This window comes from Anabrus simplex, chromosome 1 (genome assembly GCF_040414725.1).
Source record: "Anabrus simplex isolate iqAnaSimp1 chromosome 1, ASM4041472v1, whole genome shotgun sequence".
In the NCBI taxonomy this organism is placed as follows: Eukaryota; Metazoa; Arthropoda; class Insecta; order Orthoptera; family Tettigoniidae; genus Anabrus; species Anabrus simplex.
This window is the reverse complement of record NC_090265.1, coordinates 1,370,524,610-1,370,547,854: the sequence shown is the minus strand read 5'-3', so window position 1 is coordinate 1,370,547,854 and position 23,245 is coordinate 1,370,524,610.

The following is a 23,245-nucleotide window of genomic DNA, read 5'->3' as shown; positions in this document are numbered from 1 at the left end:
ACACAAATATCTGAAACAAAGGCAGACATTTTGGTAGTCTACTAGCGTTATTAGAATTAAAGTTAAAACCACGGACTTGATATTGAAGCTACAATGTTAGAAGGCTGTGGAATCCGTATCATGACGCAATTGACTTCATCTGTATTTTTTTGCTGCATTTACGAATGACATGGCTTTCAAGATGATCTAAGAAGATGATGACCCGATGTCCGGAAGAGACTGACCTGAGGTGACGGCAGAGGGACCATACCTACCCCAGAGCATCCTAATGACCAGCAAGGGGATGTATTTGCAGTACGCGAACTACAGATGTCCTGGAGCATGTAATGCAATCCCGATGGAGCGGATGGAAGTAGATACGTTTCCTTTATTAGCACAGTAAGTTAAAGAAATATTACAGATTTCAATAATACCTTTAACTTGTTGATGAATAAATGCTGAGGCGTTGTGATCGTCAAATTAGCTCAGATATTTTAAATTGTCGCGAATTAATGATATAATTGTATCGAAACATAGATATAATAGGTCATCATCTGCATAACATAACCAATCCTTGGCTAGGATATATGTGAAGTGAATAATATGTTAGTGCTATCGCAGTGACATTTAATCAAATGATGAGGTTATTATATATGAATTATAAGATCTACAATGATATAATATTTAAGATTATAAATAATTAAGTATTTATAAATTGTAATAGGGAGATCGGACAGTGCCGTATAAGATCAGAATTGGATTATATGAGGACTAGTAAGGTACCCGTGCTTCACTAGGGAATTATAATGAAATTTATAATTGAATGCTTAATGTTTTACATATGATCCGCCGAAATTGGCGATCTAACTCGTTTTCTGACAGAATCCGCCAAAATTCTTGATCTGACTCGTTTTCTGAGAGATTACGGCAAAGTTCCTCCAATGTTTTAATCTTTCTTTCCAGCAATCGATTTCCTACTTCCCGGGCAAGGTCCAGGTATTCCACCTGGTCGGTTGGGTCCACAATCTTTGCCATCTTTTCCTATAAGCATATTTAATATGGATGAAAACCTTGAGGAGATCCGGCGTGGTGTCGTCTTGGGTGCCTTGGCGGTACTGAACCCGCGGTCGGACTGCAATCGTAGTCATTACCCGGCCAGGACCCGTTTCCAGTGCGGTCCGCACATTTTGACGAGGGTCCAGATTATTATTATTATTATTATTATTATTATTATTATTATTATTATTATTATTATTATTGATGGTCTGGAACCCACAGCAAGGTGCAAGACCGCTACTTGACGGTAAATTACATCTGCTGCCATTGTCATTGCTGACAATGTGGCAAGCATCATCGTCGCGCGTAGACAAGTGCGCGAGATCTCTGGCGACACGAATGATATACTTCCGTGCATTGCTGACCTTATTATAGAGGTGAAAAATTAAACGACCAATTTAATTCCTATCGTTTATTTCAATGTTTCAATCTTTCTTTCCAGCAATCGATTTGCTACTTCCCGGGCAAAGTTCAGGTATTCCAACCGGTCGGTTGGGTCCACAATCTTTGCCATCTTTTCCTATAATTATATTTAATATGGATCAAAACCTTGAGGAGATCCGGCGTGGTGTCGTCTTGGGTACCTTCTTTATTAGCGCAGTAAGTTAAAGAAATATTACAGATTTCAATAATACCTTTAACTTGTTGATGAATAAATGCTGAGGCGTTGTGATCGTCAATCTGTCAATCACATCTGTACACTTTAAACGTTTTGAGATATAGATACACTCATTTTAAAAATTCAACCCCCCCTTTCACCCTCCCATTTTTATTTATATGCCAGGAGAACCTACTGTAATCTAACTTTATGTCCCCCAAAGCAAAAGATGGTTCTTGAAAACGAACCCAGGAAAGGTTAAAAATGATGAGTTTATGATCAGAATAAGTACATTAAGAACAGTAAAATCAATTGGTCCAACTCCTTTTTTGCCCCACCGCCATTAAGTTGATTCAACCCCCCCCCCCAAAAAAGAAGGCGTGTTTGCTTATGTTTAAAGGAGATTCTAAATACTAATGTTCACGTCTGTTACCTTCAGTTCTGGGATATAAGTATCCCCATAAAAAGAATTCACTTATTTTTCACTTCCTTTCACACACCCCGTAAGTGAATTTCCCGTCAAAAATACTTGTTTCTTTAATAGTAAAGGATCTTCTAAATACCAATTATCACGACTGTAACATCTTCAGTTTTTGAGATACGTGTCCTTATAAAAGAAATTCATGTCTTTTTCACCCCCGCCCCAAGATTATTTCCCCATAACGCTTTTTCATTGTTGTTAAAGGTGATCCAAATACCAATTTTCACGTCTGTAACAATTATAGTTTTATTAGATTTAAGTATTCTCATACAATTAGTTCAATTAATTTTTCAATTCTTTCACCTCCCCCGCTTCACTGGATTTTCCGAGAATATGCGTTTGTTTAATTTTAAAGCAGATTCCAAATACCAATTTTCACGTCTGCAAAATCTTTCGTTTTTGAGATAATAGTACCCTCATATTATAATTCAAATAATTTTTCAATTTCCCTCCCCCCTTTATGTGGATTTCCGAAAATAAAAGATACGTGTTCCCTTATTTTTAAAGGAGATTCCAAATACCAAATTTCACGTCTGTAACAATTCAGCTTTTGAGATATCAGTATCATACTTAAAAGAATTCAACCCCATTTTCAGTCACTTTTACCCCACCACTCAAGTGGTTTTTGAGGGAACAAAAATGCATGTTTCTTTATTTTTAATAGAGTTAAATTGTATTATTTTTCACTTCGGTAAGATGATACGTTTTTGAGACATACTGTAGAAATGCTCATTTTAAAATTTCACCCCCTTTTTAGTTCCCCTTATCTGGAGTTTCCAAAAACAAATCACCTATGTTTGTTTACCTTTACAGGAGATTCCAAATACCAATTTTAACGTCTGTAACATTTTACGTTTCTGAGATATACTGTAGATATAGTGTTTCTAAAAATTCACCCCAAATTGTCACTCCTGTTTAATCCCCATTAATTAGATTTTCCAAAAATAGAAAATAAGTGTTTCTTTATTTTCAAAGGAGATCCCAAATACCAATTTTCAGGTCTGTGATGTCTTCTATTTCTGAGATATAAGTATCCTCATTTAAGGAATTCAACCCCTTTTTCACCCCTTCTACTGGGATTTTCCGAAAACAAAAAATATGTGTTTCTTTATTTTCAAAGGGGATTCTAAATACCAATTTTTACATCAGTACACTTTAAAAGTTTTGAGATATATACATACTCATTTTAAAAATTCATTCACGTTTCACCGCCCCCCCCCCATTAATTGGATATGAGAGTAATATGAAGTGAAACAGAGATTGATTGAGAAGAAATGTATTAATTTAAGTGGGTAAATGATGGTTAGAGAATTCTGTGCGTCAAGTGGAGATATATATGAAGGTTAGTGATATATGAATATTGAATGATTATGTAGAAGAATAATGAATGTGATATGTATTGTTTCGTCGGTAAGGTTGGAAATAATTTGTTATGAAGATGAAAATAAGAAGGTTGACGCAATCCAGTGTTAGTAATGCGCTTGATACAATGATGTGTGATAGTTAATATGTACTCCATATCCAACATATATGAAAACGTATTATGAAGTTTATAAGGATTTAAGCCACTAGTAAATCTTCGAGATAATTCATTGTAGGGAAAAATTGACTAGGATATTGATCAGGAATAAACACATATCTCTACCATAATGTTGAATATTTGCTGAACATGTAAATAACACTTATTTAATCCTATGAACAAGTATGATAAGTTTTCACATATAACTCCAAAAGGTAATGTTTGATAGACTTCATGAATGACGCTCTATAAATATTTTTATAAATAACAGTATGTGAAGTGTTGGAATGTAATTAATTACCTGACGATAGATTTCATCAGACACATTTAGATAATTAATTCAATTTGTAAGATTTATGATGTGAATGATATCCATTTGAGCTGATAAGTGATTGTAGATATGAATATAGGAAATAGCGCATAATGTTGTTGACTTAATACTTATCTTTTCCTGATACTTCCGTGAAGCTTAATACCTGGATAATAAATTTTATCCTCATCTTAAATAACTAAATAACTAAAACAAGATATAATTATAAGAAGAAAAGTAATCGATGCTGAAATGTATTATTTTCCAAGAAGATTTGTAAATATTTTGAGAAAATTTAACTGAAGTTAGCGACATTTTCTTTCAGACAGATAACAAATGATACAAAGATATCGATGTGATTTCTCTTCTATGCGTTGAGCCTTACAGAGTTATTCCAATTTTCTATTGTACACAATTATTATTTCAACTTTATCAATGATCTTAGATACAACGATGGAAGGTAATTAATGAATTTTGAACGAAGTAAATAATTCTTTTCAATAATATTTCATTCTTTTCCTTAATTTATAGGTTTTATTTAAATAGATGTAACAAAGATGCTGGTATTTATGTTCATACTTTAGCATAAGCATCGTAGTCATATAGACATCCGTAATTTAAGATATTTTCGTAATTCTTTGATAATAACTGATACTGGTACGGTGGAGATATCCATCACCATTGCCGATATCCGTAGGTCAGAATACCCTTCGCAATTTTCTCCGACTCCACGAGAAGAAGGTAAACTTTAATTGGAAATTGGAACTGAGAGAGCTAGTCTGGATTTCTTCGCCACCCGCCCTGGATGCAGGAAAGGCTCCAAAGTAGGCATATTAGTAATTAAACCATTAATATAGGAAACTAAGTCCATAAAGTAATAACATTACGTCCCTACAGAAATTTTTGCATTTTTGAAACTGAAAGAAGCGTAGTTTCATGTAATGATACACAATTATTATGATTGTCTGTTGTTATGAATATCATACGCAACCTCAGTCTGGTAATGTTCCTGTCTTTAAAATATCTGTGAGATGCATCTCACGATACCGGGCGTTTAAAAATTACTGATCATATCAATTCCTATATTCCAAAAGACATGGCGAGCTCGGGACAACACGATTACAGCTGAGCAGGAAGAAACAAATTGATCTGACTTGAAGCGGCGTTGGGCAGTAAGCATGTGAGTAGTAGAGCCGATTTTGCTTTCTAACTGGCCACGCTCATGTTCAACCACCAGGTTGAGTCTACGCGCTCAACTCTTCGGGAACACTTGTTAACGCTCGCTGCTTCAAAACGCTTTCTGTGTGGCCTTACTTTTATTGTTTACGGAATAATTAAAGAAATCAAAGATAAACCAAAGTATTCTGTGCAAGAATATCAAAGAAAGAACAAGTATCTAGAATAGCAAACAGAGATCACACGACAATAAGGTGATTGATAAATGAATATACTAACGACATATATTATTCTGCAGGGCCCTAACAGAGAGAAACCAGGAGTTAATTACTGAATATCGAACTGAATACACAGATATTACACAATTATAAACTACAGTTAAGCATATCGTAATTACAACAATAGCTTTCTAATAAGAGCTATGTTTATAGGAAGATATCTCTCCCACTACAATTATTTATATATATTGCAGTAAGCACGCTGATTTCTAATAAAATAAATACACTACAATAATTCTAAACTGAATTCAGATACATGCTAAAATAATAGGTTATTAATATACGTAAACAGAAATGAAAATTGCAATTAACATTTGAAATTCGCAAGAACTTCCGTAGGATTTACACATCAAAAGCTAAATGCGTAGACAGATTATTGTTATTACTATTTTACCCTACTGTACTCTAATGGAAATGAAAACTGCCGTTCAATTGGAGAAATCACCGTTACCGTACACAGGAATAACATATTAATACAGCAGGAAAGATACTATCTGATAAAATTACTACGCTACAATTCTGAATTGCACTTAGGCGTATGCTAATTATAACATATTAACTGAAACAATAGAACTGGAGTTGAAACTAAAATAGCTGGTACTTAGATTATTATTCTTTTTCTACCTACACGTTAACGAAACAGAGTCAAATGTTAGGCAATTATTTAATAGTTACAATAATTTCTAACAAGCCTAGTATAACAGCACTACATTCATTATAAAACTGCGTTTAAACGTATCCTAATTACAATTGTTTAACTGAAACAACATAAATGTAGTTAAGACTAAAGCCTTATTAGAGAGAATTTTCGTTCTATTCCTACAAGCTAACAGAAATTTTAACTGCTCTGAAATGCAAAAAGATCGAGGGTGCAAGTTGAAATTACGCCGGAGATTTTAACTACCTATTCAGAACTACAATTACATTATTGGAATACAGGAATCAACTGATTATTATTATTTTCTTGACAACACTATACCGTATGTCGTCGACCGTAAGTATATAACAAACGAAGAGTGTTAATAATCGATAACAACACACCGATTGCTTACCATTTCATTTGTGAAATACTGTATATTCAGTTAAATTTAGTTATTTTGAACAAAGTTCTATAGCCTTGTAATTTTTTTTTTCAAATGAAGGAAATTCAACTGAATTTTGGGAGCTTCGCCCCGACGGATAAGAGTAACATGCTACAGGGCACATGGTAACCCGATCCCCAAAGAACGTGTTAATGATAGGTGATAGGTAGAACTGGCGAGTTTCTCTTGGAAATACTGTGTGTTTCCTATACGAATGTAAAGGCTTGGGAAGTTACAAGTCCTTCAAATATCCTTTGGTCGTAAGTATTCTATCAACAAACCTAACTATATTTAAATTTTAAAACAGTTGGTATTAATTCTTCTTTAACTCATCCCCAAATCGATTTCCTTTCCTTTGTCGACGCCTTCCAGCTGTGTATGCAAATCAGTCCTTGTCTCCGTTGTTGAACAGAGAAAGAGAGCGCACACATCCTGAGAATAGACAATCACGGAACGTCGGTAGTGCACATTTACATCATTAATCTGTTCTTAGTATTCAGAAATTATTTTTTCCCCTTGTGGCAAATCATTTCCCCTAGGCTGAGTGAAGTCAGAACCCGCGAGTGGAACAGCGATACGAAGCTGACGATCGCATAGCCTGTTCTTTAGTAGGGCAAAAATGTGTGATTCTATTTAATACTAGCAGAAGTACCCGTTCTTCGTACGGGTTATCAGAAACTGGCTTTAGTTACTCATACTATCGGCGTGAGCGACTTCATCACATATTTATATCACTGGTGTATTTACTGATGGTTCATGTTTGTGGGTTACTGTAGTCACGTCCTAGTTCGTGAACCATGGGCAACGGCTGAGTGGCCTAGTAAGTGGTCCTGAGAGTCGGGATACCAGTTGCTATGGAAAGGGAGTGGGCATCTCGGACATATTCTGAGTCGTGGCCCTCCTTGTGCTCAGGTGGCTAGGACTATACAATTCACCGGTGGTCCATAACCCGTTAGAGGAGAGATCCTCACTTGGACTATGTGCAAGTAGGGCAGCATCCTGCTTCATGAATTTACCGAGCTCAGAACACTTTAAGCAAGCCTCGGACCTATGGGAGTAATGGAGTCCCACTCCCATTTGGCAGGCGAGGGACTCCTTGGAAACAACTTGGCGAACGAAATGGAATTCGATGGGGAGCTATCAATATTTATGGGGCTTATGGAAGAAAGAAGGTAGAATTGGCTGAGTCAGCAAAGAGGATGCATTTGGATGTGCTAGGAGTAAGTGATATCCGGGTAAGGGGAGGTAATGAGGAAGAGATAGGAGATTATAAAGTGTACTTGACGGGCGTTAGAAAGGGAAGGGCAGAGTCTGGGTTAGGGCTCCTTATCAGGAATACCATTGCACGCAACATAGTTTCTGTTAGGCACGTAAACGAGCGAATGATGTGGGTAGATTTGTCAGTGGGAGGAATTAGGACAAGAATTGTGTCCGTGTATTCACCATGTGACGGTGCAGATGAGGATGAAGTTGACAAGTTTTATGAAGCATTGAGTGACATCGTGGTCAGGGTCAAGAGCAAGGGTAGAATAGTGCTAATGGGCGATTTCAATGCGAGAGTTGGGAATAGAACTGAAGAATGCGAAAGGGTGATTGGTAAATGTGGGGAAGATATGGAAGCTAATGGGAATGGGAAGCGTTTGCTGGACTTCTGTGCTAGTATGGGTTTAGCTGTTACGAATACATTCTTCAAGCATAAGGCCATTCACCGCTACACATGGGAGGCTAGGGGTACCAGATCCATAATAGACTATATCTTAACAGACTTTGAATTCAGGAAATCTGTTAGGAATGTACGAGTTTTTCGCGGATTTTTCGATGATACAGATCACTATCTGATCTGTAGTGAACTAAGTATCTCTAGGCCTAGGGTAGAGAAAGTGAAATCTGTCTGCAAAAGAATAAGGGTAGAAAATCTCCAGGACGAGGAAATTAGACAGAAGTACATGGATATGATTAGTGAGAAGTTTCGAACAGTAGACAGTAAGCAGGTTCAGGATATAGAAAGTGAATGGGTGGCATACAGGGATGCTGTAGTAGAAACAGCAAGGGAATGCCTAGGAACAACTGTATGTAAAGATGGGGAAAGGCGAACATCTTGGTGGAATGATGAAGTGAGAACAGCCTGTAAACGTAAAAAGAAGGCTTATCAGAAATGGTTCCAAACAAGGGCCGAGGCAGACAGGGATTTGTATGTAGATGAAACAGAGCGAAACAAATAGTTATTGAATCCAAAAAGAAGTCATGGGAAGATTTTGGTAATAACCTGGAAAGGCTAGGTCAAGCAGCAGGGAAACCTTTCTGGACAGTAATAAAGAATCTTAGGAAGGGAGGGAAAAAAGAAATGAACAGTGTTTTGAGTAATTCAGGTGAACTCATAATAGATCCCAGGGAATCACTGGAGAGGTGGAGGGAATATTTTGAACATCTTCTCAATGTTAAAGGAAATCATCATGGTGGTGTTGCCAACAGCCAAGCTCATGGGGAGGAGGAAAATTATGTTGGTGAAATTACGCTTGAGGAAGTGGAAAGGATAGTAAATAAACTCCATTGTCATAAAACAGCAGGAATAGATTACATTAGACCTGAAATGGTGAAGTATAGTGGGAAGGCAGGGATGAAATGGCTTCATAGAGTAGTAAAATTAGCGTGGAGTGTTGGTAAGGTACCTTCAGATTGGAAAAAAGCAGTAATTGCACCTATCTATAAGCAAGGGAACAGGAAGGATTGCAACAACTATCGAGGTATCTCATTGATTAGTATACCAGGCAAAGTATTCACTGGCATCTTGGAAGGGAGGGTGCGATCAGTCGTTGAGAGGAAGTTGGATGAAAACCAGTGTGGTTTCAGACCACAGAGAGGCTGACAGGATCAGATTTTCAGTATGCACCAGGTAATTGAAAAATGCTACGAGAGGAATAGGCAGTTGTGTTTATGTTTCGTAGATCTAGAGAAAGCATATGACAGGGTACCGAGGGAAAAGATATTCGCCATACTGGGGGACTATGGAATTAAAGGTAGATTATTAAAATCAATCAAAGGCATTTATGTTGACAATTGGGCTTCAGTGAGAATTGATGATAGAATGAGTTCTTGGTTCAGGGTACTTACAGGAGTTAGACAAGGCTGTAATCTTTCACCTTTGCTGTTCGTAGTTTACATGGATCATCTGCTGAAAGGTATAAAATCGCAGGGAGGGATTCAGTTAGGTGGAAATGTAGTAAGCAGTTTGGCCTATGCTGACGACTTGGTCTTAATGGCAGACTGGGCCGAAAGCCTGCAGTCTAATATCTTGGAACTTGAAAATAGGTGCAATGAGTATGGTATGAAAATTAGCCTCTCGTAGACTAAATTGATGTCAGTAGGTAAGAAATTCAACAGAATTGAATGTCAGATTGGTGATACAAATCTACAACAGATCAATAATTTCAAGTATTTATGTTGTGTGTTCTCCCAGGATGGTACTATAGTAAGTGAGATTGAATCAAGGTGTAGTAAAGCTAATGCAGTGAGCTCGCAGTTGCGATCAGCAGTATTCTGTAAGAAGGAAGTCAGCTCCCAGACGAAACTATCTTTACATCGGTCTGTTTTCAGACCAACTTTGCTTTACGGGAGCAAAAGCTGGGTGGACTCAGGATTTCTTATTCATAAGTTAGAAGTAACAGAAATGAAAGTAGCAAGAATGACTGCTGGTACAAACAGGTGGGAACAATGGCAGGAGGGTACTCGGAATGAGGAGATAACGGACAATTTAGGAATGACCTCGATGGATGAAGCTGTACGCATAAACTGGCTTCGGTGGTGGGGTCATGTGAGGCGAATGGAGGAGGATAGGTTACCTAGGAGAATAATGGACTCTGTTATGGAGGGTAAGAGAAGTAGAGGGAGACCAAGACAAAGATGGTTAGACTCGGTTTCTAACGATTTAAAGATAAGAGGTATAGAACTAAATGAGGCCACAACACTAGTTGCAAATCGAGGATTGTGGCGACGTTTAGTAAATTCTCAGGGGCTTGCAGACTGAACGCTGAAAGGCATAACAGCCTATAATGAAAATGTATGTATATGGTTGTGTATTTACTGAAGTACGTAGAAATTATTTGTCATGTTAGGAATTATAGAGTATCTTCTTCTTCTTTTCTACACGCGGGCCTCTAAATATTAGTTCGTAATCAGCGTCGAAGTCTAAGATCTTATGCTACCATGTTTTTCCTTCATTCCCACCTGGGTATACCTGCTTCCTTCACAATGCTGCATGTTTGGTATAAGTATACTTACGCTAGATAGGACCACAAATATAAATATTATTGAATGTATTTGTTTGATCCGACATTTCGTAACTATTACAAATGATCAAGGAAATACGCGATGCATAAAAGAAACTACTGATAATTATCGAGAATTATAATTCTCAGGGCTTGTCACTCATGTCGCACATCATATAATGAATCTGAGTATAAATGTGTAGAAATTTTTTCAAGACATGGGCGCACCATCTTGACAATTGTGTACAGTATATAGGTTGTTTTCATGGTTACAATGATCGTAAAAGTGGACCAAAATATCGGCACTAATAACATCAGTGATCCTACTACTCCATGATTTGATAGATAATAGTTTAAACTATAGGTAACAGACTCCGAAAAATGCTGAAACCTAAGCCAATGCGTAAAAAAGGAGGCCCGTTGGCAACCGCTGGTCGCTGTACTACGGAGATCTCCGGGTGGATTATTTTTATACTTCACTCCCTTTCCATCCCCGCCCAAAGGAGTGCTATGAGCGTCTTACACAACAGTTTATTGTTTCCAGATAGTAAGTCATATGTGTATCAATTTTGGCTGGCAGCTATGCCCAAACGTACATGCAAAATCTAGCTGCTGTAGAATCCTGGAGCTGACGTTGCCATGGTTACGGCTTTTCGTTTCTTTATCCGATTCCTAGAGCAGGGGTAGTGTGGTTCCAATATCTCCGTAACGCTTGGTTTTAGCGCCTTAGAACATGGTTTTCAGGCCCGAAGGGTTTACCGAGTTTTGTTCTTTGCGTCAAGGGACTTAAAAGGAGCTTTGTTTCGTCTTTGTACGAAAATGCCGATTTCGCCTATATTATCCTATTATTTTAATATGTTTATATTTCCCCCGTCGCCCCCCCTCGAATTGTTTTGAAAATAAAATACACCCCATGTTACTCACTGGCAATGTAGCTTTCTATAGGTGAAGTAATTTTTAAAATTGGTTCATTAGTTTTTGAGTCTATCCGTTACAAACAAATATACAAATTTTCCCTCTTTGTAATATTAGTATAGAAGTATAGATTACATCCCTACACATACGGTTGCCGTCAGGAGGGGCATCCAGCCGTAAAACAGGGTCAAATCCATATGTGCGACACAGTTCGTACCCGCAACCCCACAGGTGTGGGTAAAGCGATAGAAGAAGAAGATACTCATTTTAAAAATTCACCCGCTTTTTATTGTTTTCACCCCCTTAAGTGGATTTTTCAAAAAGAGAGTGTTCATTTTATTGTAGATTCCAAGTACAATTTTAATGTCTGTAACATTTTCATTTTTTGAGATATATGTATCCTCATATAAATAACTCAACTCCTTCCTCACTTCTTTTCACCCTCCTCCCCCCTTAAGTGGATTTTCTGAAAAAGAATATTTGTGATCTTTTATTTTTAAAGTAGATTCCAAATATCAATTTTAATGTCTGTAATATGTCAGGTTTTTGTGATTTATTGTAGATAATTTCGCTGCTGTAGAATCCTGGAGCTGACGTTGCCATGGTTACGGCAGTTCATCACTTTATCCGATTTCTAGAGCAGAGGTAGTGTGGTGCCAATATCTCCGTAACGGTTTGTTTTAGGGCCTTAAAATATGGTTTTCGGACCCATAGGGCTTACCGAGTTTTGTTCTTTACGTCAAGAGGATTAAATTGAGATTTTTCTCATTCTTATACGACAAATTTGATATTTCGCCTATATTAGCCCATAATATTTCTATCCCCCACCTCCCATGCCCCCCACCTCGAATTGTTTCGAAAATAAAATACAGCCCATGTTACTCATTGGCAATGTAGCATTCTATAGGTGAAGTAATTTTTAAAATCGGTTCAGTAGTTTTTGAGCCTATTCGTTACAAACAAACAAATTTTTCCTCTTTATAATATTAGTGTAGACTAGCACGATACACGTGCTTCGCTACGGCTTTAAAATGAAAGTTATTATTCAAAGTTTTACATTTTGGAGAGTCCATTATCAGCTGATCCTGTAAAATATGTCCTCAGTTCGTATGTCAAACGGTTTTGGGGGAATGATTATTTATTTTATATTCTACCACTCACTTGAACCTCGTACAGAAGAATTTGGATGTTTTAAACCATATCTGATTTAACATCTAGGACGTAAGAGAGACCAACCTGTGAAAGTTTGATTTTGTATATCGAACACTAAAGGAGGAATGAATGCTTTTTAAGGGGTGAATGCTTTGAAATATTCATTAACATCTAAAATATAGAAGACCACCCTTCACAAAAAAAAGTTATGTTCGCGCCTGAGACGGTTTCGGAGGAATGGATAATGTGTTGTTCAGAGTCAACTACCATCTAAACCTCTTAGGGGAGAAAAGATTTTGAAGTATACGGTATTTTACACGTAGCTTATAAAAGTAGACACTTCTAGTAAAATTACAACTTTGTACGCAAAACTGTTTTTGAGGGATGAATAATTTAGTTTATGGAGCTAAACTCATTTGACACTTTAGCACGGGAAAGTTTAATAATATTTCCAAGTTCACACCCAGGATTTAAACTATTTACCGCTATTTGGAATTTTGTCTTCGTACGTTCAACCGTTTCGGAGGAGGGAATATATATATATTGTACCCTATAATGCCTTTGATTCCCGTCAGGCAAATGCCGAATTCGAACCAAGAACATTATAGTGACCAATACACCCAAGAAAATGATGCATGTATGGCACATGTCTTACCTTACGAGGCGTATCCACAATCTGCAGCTCAGTAGAACATGGCTCAGGGTATCAGGGTATAAACGAGGGCTAAGTAAGGTAACTTATGTGGAAATAATGCAGGGCAAGAGAAAAATCCTACAAAAAAAATATCTAACAGAAAACATCGCTGCATTCAAAGTTTTACAATAAGGGATTTATTACATAAGGAATACTATTTACAAATACAAGAGCTTTCAAATGTGACTGGAGTAAATATAATGTCGAGCCGATGACTACAAGTTCACTGCCTTCACGAAACAGCTAGGCTGTAACAAGCATGGGACAATGGCGTAAGTAATACACATCTAGCAGTAATCTCCTCATCATAAAATTACTATGCCTCGGAACATCGAACCCTGGTGCTAACAAATATATAAACACATAGAATACAGTGCTCTGACCCGGTATCGATCCCTGGTCCAATGAAGAGCAAGGCATAAGATATAACCACATATAAAAACAATTAATAGGAACACAACTACCTCGTCCAAGGGTCAACATAAAACAGGCAAAACGTTAAAGTAAAGCAGAACAAACAGAACCGAAATCTCTCCTTGCGTCAAAACAACAAGGTCGTCCTTCCCCTCTAAACACTTGACAAGCCGCAGACAGCAATATCACCGAGTTCCAAGACTGTAACGTCAGATACAACCCTCCTCACCAGCGGTTCACTAGACAGGCGGCGGCGCACACAATTTATGATCTCAGCTGACGGACTTGTAGGCTGACTGCTAAGAAACTTCGCTTTTCATAGTAACCTCACATAATTTGGCTGCTAAAGCGCTCTCTTATATACAAATGAGCTACACGCCATCATCTCAATGTCACAAGCAACACAACAAAATCATTTTTCCGCCACCAATGGGCTCATCCTTAATGATACAAAGGCACAATCCAGTGTGCTATAATCACATAGCCATAATAAGGCAACTCATAAGCATCTAATACATTCTTAATCTGTGCTGGGGCTTTCTCATATCAATACACACAGTCAGCTAAACGCATAATACCCAAATTTCTCAAACATAAGGACACGCTCACCCTGTCAGATAAGCTACGTGAGTTCCGGAGTAAATCCTGATCTCTAACACTCTATCTTAATCCGCAAAGACGTATGCCTAAACGCTACACTATAAACAGTACCTGTCTGTCTGACTTCACCAACATGACCAAGAGAGTCCAACATGACCCATGAAGTTTACACGTACACTAATATAACACTATCGAAAATGAAATATAATCACACCAACAAGGAATATACAACCTACTACTTACTTACTGGGTTCGAGCTTGAGGCATAGCTATATATTACCAAGGATTTTCCTACTATAAACTAACTTGTTGGCTGACGGCCCACCCTGTTTCTATCTAAATTTAGATGACATGCTCGAAACAGAATTGGAAATCTCTGACCTTAAATGATTGATGACATGACGGAGCGGCCCTTCATGTGGACCACTGAATTTACCAGATCATGATATACTGTGACGCTTGCAGCAGATACAGGCGGACGACTGGAGACATTCTATCTGACGAGAATCCTTCTTGCAGCTTCTTATGGTTGGAAGATGTCCCCTTCGACGTCGTGCTGATCAGGTACGCCCAACGTTCCTGGATCGATTCCCGATGTCGTGCCGGCTTCAGCTCCCGCTATGGCTTCTTCGCAATGAGTATGTAGAAGCTCGTACTGGCTTGATGCAGGGGCAACTGAAAAGAAATTACTTATTACAGACTGTCCAGATTCGATGCCTGTTTCCACTAACATCGTGTCTCACACGTTACATTGACCAAGTCTTTTTCTGAATTTAAACCTGGTACACCACAGTTTTCTTCATCAAACTCGGTAACACTGTTATTTTATTCTTTCACTCGGACAACATGTCGTGGTACCAGAAGTACCCTGAGCCTTCATTGATTCTAGCATTACGTCAGTTACAACTGGACGTCAAAGAAATATGAAGATTCTAGTTCATCAGTCTTTTATAGGCAGTACCTCATCTCACCACAGCAGATCAACACATGTAATATCAAGAATTCAGCTTAATTATGCAGGTTAATTACTTATTTTCTCCCAGATTCAATAGCGCTAGGTGTATGTGCAGCTTGAAGATAAGACGTTGTTCTTGATGCCGACTCGCAGCGTGACGACCTCGTTCAAGCAGCCTTACGGACAGAGAATGAGGCTGACGTGCCAGGCGGTTCTGCATTTGTAATCAGGTTAGCGTTACCACGCCGCTTGATCGCGTATAGGATACGCGCGCCCGCGACTCGAAGTTCTCCCGCACAAAGCACGTCAAGTACCATACTTAACGAATGCATTTATGATTACAGCCATGTTGCATATCAAAATTTAGCAGAAATTATGCAGGTTGCAATTCTTTTCCGTAGCCAGAGATATTAAATTAATTCCTTCTTCCCTCCAAACGTTTGTTTGCCGCGATCCGGGGCGCGTCCCCGGTCTCCATTAAGGGACTTCGCTTGGGCTACAAATCCCTTTAATGAGTCTCTGGAATTTTTCATAATGATGCTCTAGCTCTCTTCCCACGAGAACGCTTCTTCTGGAATCTTTTATGAAATGAACTATTATACAATGATTTCCTTGGTGATCTCAGGTAATCCCAATATCTAATGCTAAAATCCAGACTATTGGTCCATGAACTGTATGGTTCAATATATATATATATATATATATATATATATATAACATATATATTATATATATATATATATATATGTTTTCGGATCTTAACCCCTATTTTACTCGCTGAGGGGTTAAATTTATTTCAAACCTTCTGTTATCTAACACCTAAGATATAATTTGGCATTTTAACTTCGTAATTCAAACGGTTTCATGTAAACGCGTATATTTGTCATCATTCCTCATCCCATTGGTGTATTGTTTTAAGTCCGCTTCTTATTTGTATCCTCATAAAAAGAATTCAACACCTTTTACACCCCCCTTCAGTTGATCGACCCCCCACCCCACCATCAAAAATTGTGCGTTTCATTATTTTCTAAGGAGAATTTAAATACCAATTTTCACGTCCGGAACATGCTTCGTATTTTGTGATATAGCTAAGTCTTCACATACAAATAATTAAACTCATTTTTCAGTTCATTTACCCACCCTTAATTGCATTTTTAGAAAACAAAAGAACGGGTGTTCCTTTATTTTTAAAGATGATTTCAAATATAAATTTTCATTTCGGTAACATCTTCATTGTTTGAGATATAAAGAGAATTCAACCCCTTGTCAGTCCTTTCTTACACCCCCTTGAATTGGATTTTACGAAAACAAAATGCATGTGTATGTACGTTCAGTCCGTCAGCGATTCCGCTGGTAGGATCCTCAACAGCTCTACCATCAGCTGTCATAGATGGCCTAGGCATCACTGAAGAGGCGTACTAATGAAATTAGGGGTGAGGTAGTTTCCCGTTGCTTTCCTCACCGAGCCAGAGTTGCTATTACATATCAGTCTGCCAAGCCCACTGAAATGCATACACCAACCGACCCTACAAGCTACATTTTCACACCATTCATAGCAGGGGCTGGCTACATAAGGATTGGCATTACTAGCATCGCTCATACCTCAGTCATTTTCATATTGTCAAAGCCAAGGTAAGACAGAGACAGATCGATGAAAGTAACAAAACAAAATTGCTCTAGCCTATACCATAGTGCACTGTAAACACTAGATCCTGCCAGCAAAGGCATGAAAACAAAGTAATACGTGTTTATTTTTAAAGGAGATTACAAATACCAATTTTCACGTCAGTAATATCTTCACATTTTGAGATACCAGTATCCTAATGAGAATAATTCAACCCCTCTTTCATCTCCTTCGCCCTCGCAACTAATTTTTCCGAAAACAAAAAAATATGTGTACCCATTTTTACGTCTGTTTCGTTTTTGAGATATACTCATTGTAAAAATTTATCCTTTTTGTCAGTCCTGTTCATCGCCCCCACTCTTTAAGTAAGTTTTTTAAAAACAAAAAAATACATTTTTCTTTATTTGTAAATGAGATTCCAATAAATCTTTTCCTGACCGTAACATCTTCAGTTTTTGAGATATAAGTATCCTCAAAAAGGTATTCAATCATTTTTCACCTGTCTTCGCCGCTTTGGAGGATTTTTCCGATAACAAAAATACATATATCATTATTCTTAAAGGAGATTCGAAATACCAATTTTCACGTCTTTAACATCTTCAGCATTTAATGAATAAATATCCCCCAAAAAAATAATTCAACTAAGTTCACTTCTCCTCACCGACTCCACCATTAAGTGTTTCTTTATTTTTATAGGAGATTCCAAATACCAATTTTCTTGTCTGTGACGTCTTCAGTTTTGAGATATAAGTATCCATATAAAAATAATTCAACCCCTTTTTCAGTCCTTTCTAAACCCCCCGCCTCAATGAAGTGCTTTTTCCGGAAACAAACAAATACGTGTTACATTTATTTTTAAAAGAGATTAAAAATACCAATTTTCACGCCTGAAACGTGTTAAGTTTTATATATGCTGTATATATATGCTAATTTTAAAAAAATACCCTCTTTAAAAAATCCCCTTAAGTGGGGTTTCAGAAAATAAATTATGCTTGTTCCTTTACTTTTACAGGAAATTCCAAATACCAATTTTCACGTCTGTAACTTGTCATGTTTCTGAGATATACTCATGTTAAAAATTCACCCAATTTGTCACTCCTGTTCACCACCCCTTAGGTAGATTTCCAAAATCAAAAAAAATACGTGTTCTTTATTTTTAAAGGGGATTCCAAATACCAATTTTCATGTCTGTAAAATCTTCAGTTTTTAAGATGTAAGTACCCACATAAGAAAATTCAACACCTTTTTCAGTTTTCCCACTGAATTTTTTCCAAAAGCAAACAAATACGTGTTACTTTTATTTTTAAAAGGGATTTAAATATCAATTCTAGAGTGTAACGTGTAAAGTTTTTGATATATAGTGTATATTATATGCTCATTTTAAACATTTACCCCCTTTAACACTGCCCCTTAAGTGAATTTTTAGAAAACAAAGTATGCGTGTTCTTTTACATTTACAGGAAATTCCAAATACCAGTTTTCACGTCTGTAACATGTTACGTTTTTTAGATATACTCATTTTAAGAATTCACCCCCTTTGTCACTCCTGTTCACCACCCCTTAAGTAGATTTTCCAAAAACAAAAAATACGCCTTTATTTTTAAAGGAGATTGCAAATACCAATTTTCATAACTGTAACATCTTCAGTTTTTGAGATATAAGTATCCACATAAAAGGTATTCAACCCCTTGTTCACCTTTTTTCACCCCCCTCAACAGGATTTTCCGAAAACAAAAATACGTGTTTCTTTAATTTTAAAGGAGATTCCAAGCACCAATTTTTATGTTCTTACACTGTTCAGTTTTCGAGATATAGATACACTCATTTTAAAAATTAACCCCCTTCTTCACCCCGTTAGCGTTGGAATGTCCAAAAATCCTTCCTTAGTGAGCACCTACATTATAATATGAATGTATTCCCAAACTTTCATTTCTTTACGACCAGTAGTTTTGGCTCGGCGATGATGAATCAGTCAGTCAGTCAGTCAGTCAGTCAGTCAGTCAGTCAGTCAGTCAGTCAGTCAGTCAGTCAGTCAGTCAGTCAGTCAGTCAGTCAGTCAGTCAGTCAGTCAGTCAGTCAGGACATGTTATTTTATATATATACTAGCAAGATACCCGTGCTTCGCTACTGTATTATAAATGAAATTTATAATTGAACGCTTAACGTTTTACATATAATCCTCCGAAATTCGTGATCTAACTCGTTTTCTGAGAGAATCTGGCAAGATTCGTAATCTGACTCGTTTTCTGAGAGAGCACGGCAAAGTTCCTCCCATTTTTCAATCTTTATTTCCAGCAATCAATTTCGTACTTCCCGGGCTAGGTCCAGGTATTCCACCCGGCGAGTTAGGTCCCTAAATCTTTGACATCTTTTCCTACAAGCATTTTAATATGGATCAAATCCTTAAGGAGATCCGGCGTGGTATCGTCTTGGGTGCCTTGGCAGTACTGAACCCGCGGCCGGACTGCAATCGTAGTCATTATCCGGCCAGGACCCGTTTCCAGGGCGGTCCGCACATTTTGACGACGGTCCAGAGCATTATTACTATTATTATTATTATTATTATTATTATTATTATTATTATTATTATTATTATTATTATTATTATTATTATTATTATTATTATTATTATTATTGATGGTCTGGAACCCACATCAAGATGCAAGACCGCTACTTGGCTGTTAATTACATCCTCTGCCATTGTAATTGCTGACAATGTGACCAGCACCATCGTCGCGCGTAGGCAGGTGCGTGAGATTACTGGCGATATGAATGATATACTTCCATGAATTATTGACCTTATTATAGATGTGAACAATTGCACGGTCAATATCATTCACATAGTTTATTTCAAATGTGTTTATTTATATGTCAGGAGAATCTACTGTAATCTAACTTTATGTACTCCAAAGGAAATGATGGTTCTTGAAAACGAACCCAGGAAAGATTTAAAATGATCAGTTTATGATCAGAATAAGTACATTATGAAGAGCAAAATCAATTGGTCACAACTCCTTTTTCACCCCAATGCTGTTAAGTTAATAAAAGAACGCGTGTTTCTTTATGCTTAAAGGAGATTCCAAATACCAATGTTCACGTCTGTTACCTTCAGTTCTGAGATATAAGTATCCCCCACAAAAAGAATTAACTTTTTTCACTTCCTTTCACACCCTCCCCCCCCCCCTAAGTGAATTTCCCGTTAAAATACTTGTCTCTTTAATAGTAAAGGATCTTCTAAATACCAATTATCACGACTATAACATCTTCAGTTTTTGAGATGTGTTCACATAAAAGGAATTCAACTCTTTTCACCCTCGCCCCCAAAATGATTTCGCCCCAAAACGTTTTTTTCTTTGTTTTTAAAGGAAATCCAAATATCACTTTATACGACTGTAACAACTTGAGATTTTATTAGATGTAAGTGTCCTCATACTATTAATTCAATTAATTTTTCAATTTTCACCTCCCCCCTATCATTGGATTTTCCGAGAATACATGTTTGTTTAATTTTAAAGCATATTTCAAATACCAATTTTTTACGTCTGCAAAATCTTTAGTTTTTGAGATAATGGTATCCTCATACAAATAATTCAACTGATTTTTCCCTTTAGGTGGTTTTCCGGAAACAAAAATACGTATCCTAATTAAAAGAATTCAACCCCATTTTCAGTCACTTTTACCCCTCCACCCAAGTGGTTTTCCAGAAAACAAAAAATACACGTTTCTTTATTTTCAATAGAGATAAAAATACTATTTTCACTTCGGTAACATTTTAAGTTTTTGAGATATACTGTAGAAATGGTCATTTTAAAATTTCACCCCCTTTTTAGTTCCCCTTAAGTGGAGTTTCCAAAAACAAATCACCAATGTTTCTTTACTTTTACAGGAGATTCCAAATACCAATTTTTACGTCTGTAACATTTTACGTTTCTGAGATATTCTGCAGATATAGTCTTTCTAAAACTTCACCCCAATTTGTCACTCCTGCTTAACCCCCATTAATTAGATATTCCAAAAACAAAAAACATTTTTCTTTATTTTCAAACGAGATCCTAATACCAATTTTCAGGTCTGTAACATCTTCTGTTTCTGAGATATAAGTATCTTCATTTAAGGCCTTCAACCACTTTTTCGCCCTTTTTCACCCCTTCTATCGGGATTTTCCGAAAACAAAAAAAATTAGTGTTTCTTTATTTTTAAAGGGGATTCTAAATAGGAATGTTTACATCTGTACGCTTTAAAAGTTTTGAGATATACACACTCATTTTAAAAATTCACCACCCTTTTCAACCCCCCATTAATTGGATTTTCCAAAAACAACAAATATTTCTTTATTTTTAAAGGAGATCCCAAATACCAATTTTCAGGTCTGCAATATCTTCAGTTTCTGAGATATAAGTATCCTTATTAAAGGCATTCAACCCCTTTTTCACCCCTTTTCACCCCTCCTATTGGGATTTTCCGAAAACAGAAAAATGCGTCTTTAATTTTAAAGGAGATTCTAAATACCAATTTTTACATCTGTAAACTTTCAAAGCTTTCAGATATAGATACACCCATTTTAAAAATTCACCCCACTTTTCACCCTCCCCTTAATTGAACTTTCCCAAAACAAAAAATACGTGTTTAGTTATTTTTAAAAGAGATCAAAAGTACCAATTTTCAGGTCTGTAACATCTTCAGTTTCTGATATATAAGTACCGGTATCCTGATTAAAGGCATTCAACCTCTTTTTCACCCTTTTCACCCCTCCTATTGGGATTTTCTGAAAACAAAAAGTACGAGTTTCCTTATTTTTAAAGAAGATTATAAATACCAATTTTAACATCTGTAAACTTTTAAAGTTTTGAGATATAGGTACACTCATTTTAAAATTTCACCCCCCTTTTCACCCCATTAGCGATGGAATATCCAAAAATCCCCTTTTAGCGAGCACCTACATCTTAATATGAATGTATTTCCAAAATTTCATTTCTTTATGTCCAGTAGTTTTGGCTCGGCGATGATGAATCAGTCAGTCAGTCAGTCAGTCAGTCAGTCAGTCAGTCAGTCAGTCAGTCAGTCAGTCAGTCAGTCAGTCAGTCAGTCAGTCAGTCAGTCAGTCAGTCAGTCAGGATGTTATTTTATATATATAGACTAGCAGTTACCCGCGGTTTCGCTGGCGTGGATTTCGTAAAATAATAAAAGTAATCGTTCCTCGGTACTGTACTAAGACATTATATGAAAATCTCTAATGTATAAACGTTCACCGAAAAAGTGACTTTGATTTACCCCGCAAACTCCTTGTAAACCACGTTTGGTTTTTTGCCTTTTGGGGTTAAGATGACCATGCAACATAGAGAGACATAGAGACATAGAAAGCTTTCTCTCAAATCGAAAGAAATGCTTATTTTTAAAGGAGATTTCAAATATATATCTCCACGTTGCAACATTTTCAGTTTTTGAGATAGGCTATAAGAAACCCCATAAAAATAATTAACCTCTTTATCAGTCCTTCCCATTTTCCGAAAACAAAAAGAATCACATGTCCCTTTACTTTTAAAGGAGATTCCAACTACTAATTTTTGCGTCTGTAAAATCATCAGCTTGTGAGATATAAGCGTCCTCATTAAAAATCATTCACTTCTTTTTGCACTTCTTTTCACCCCCCGTTAAGTGCCTTCTCCGAAAAGAAAAAGTACGTGTTCCTTTCCAAATACCAAGTCTGTAACATGTTAAGTTTTTGACATACACTACAGATATACCGGTACTCATTTTCAAAATTCACCCCCATTTTCAATTCTTTTCAACCTCTTGTGTGGATTTTCAAAAAAAAAAATGTACGTGTTTTATTTTTAAATACGGTACCAACCTTCACGTCTGTAACATCTTCAGTTTTTGAGATATAGGCCTAAGTATCCTCATAAAATGAATTCATCTTCTTTTCCCTTTTTCCCAGCACCTCTCCCTTTAAGAGGACTTCCCGAAAACAAAAGAAATGTGTTCTTTATTTTTAAAGGAGATTCAAAATACCAACTTTCACGTCTGTAATATCTTCAGTTTCCGAGATATAAGTATCCTCTTAAACAAAATTCAACTCCTTCCTTACTTACTTTCACCCCTCCCCCCCCCAAGTCGATTTTCCTAAAACAAAAATATACGTGTTTA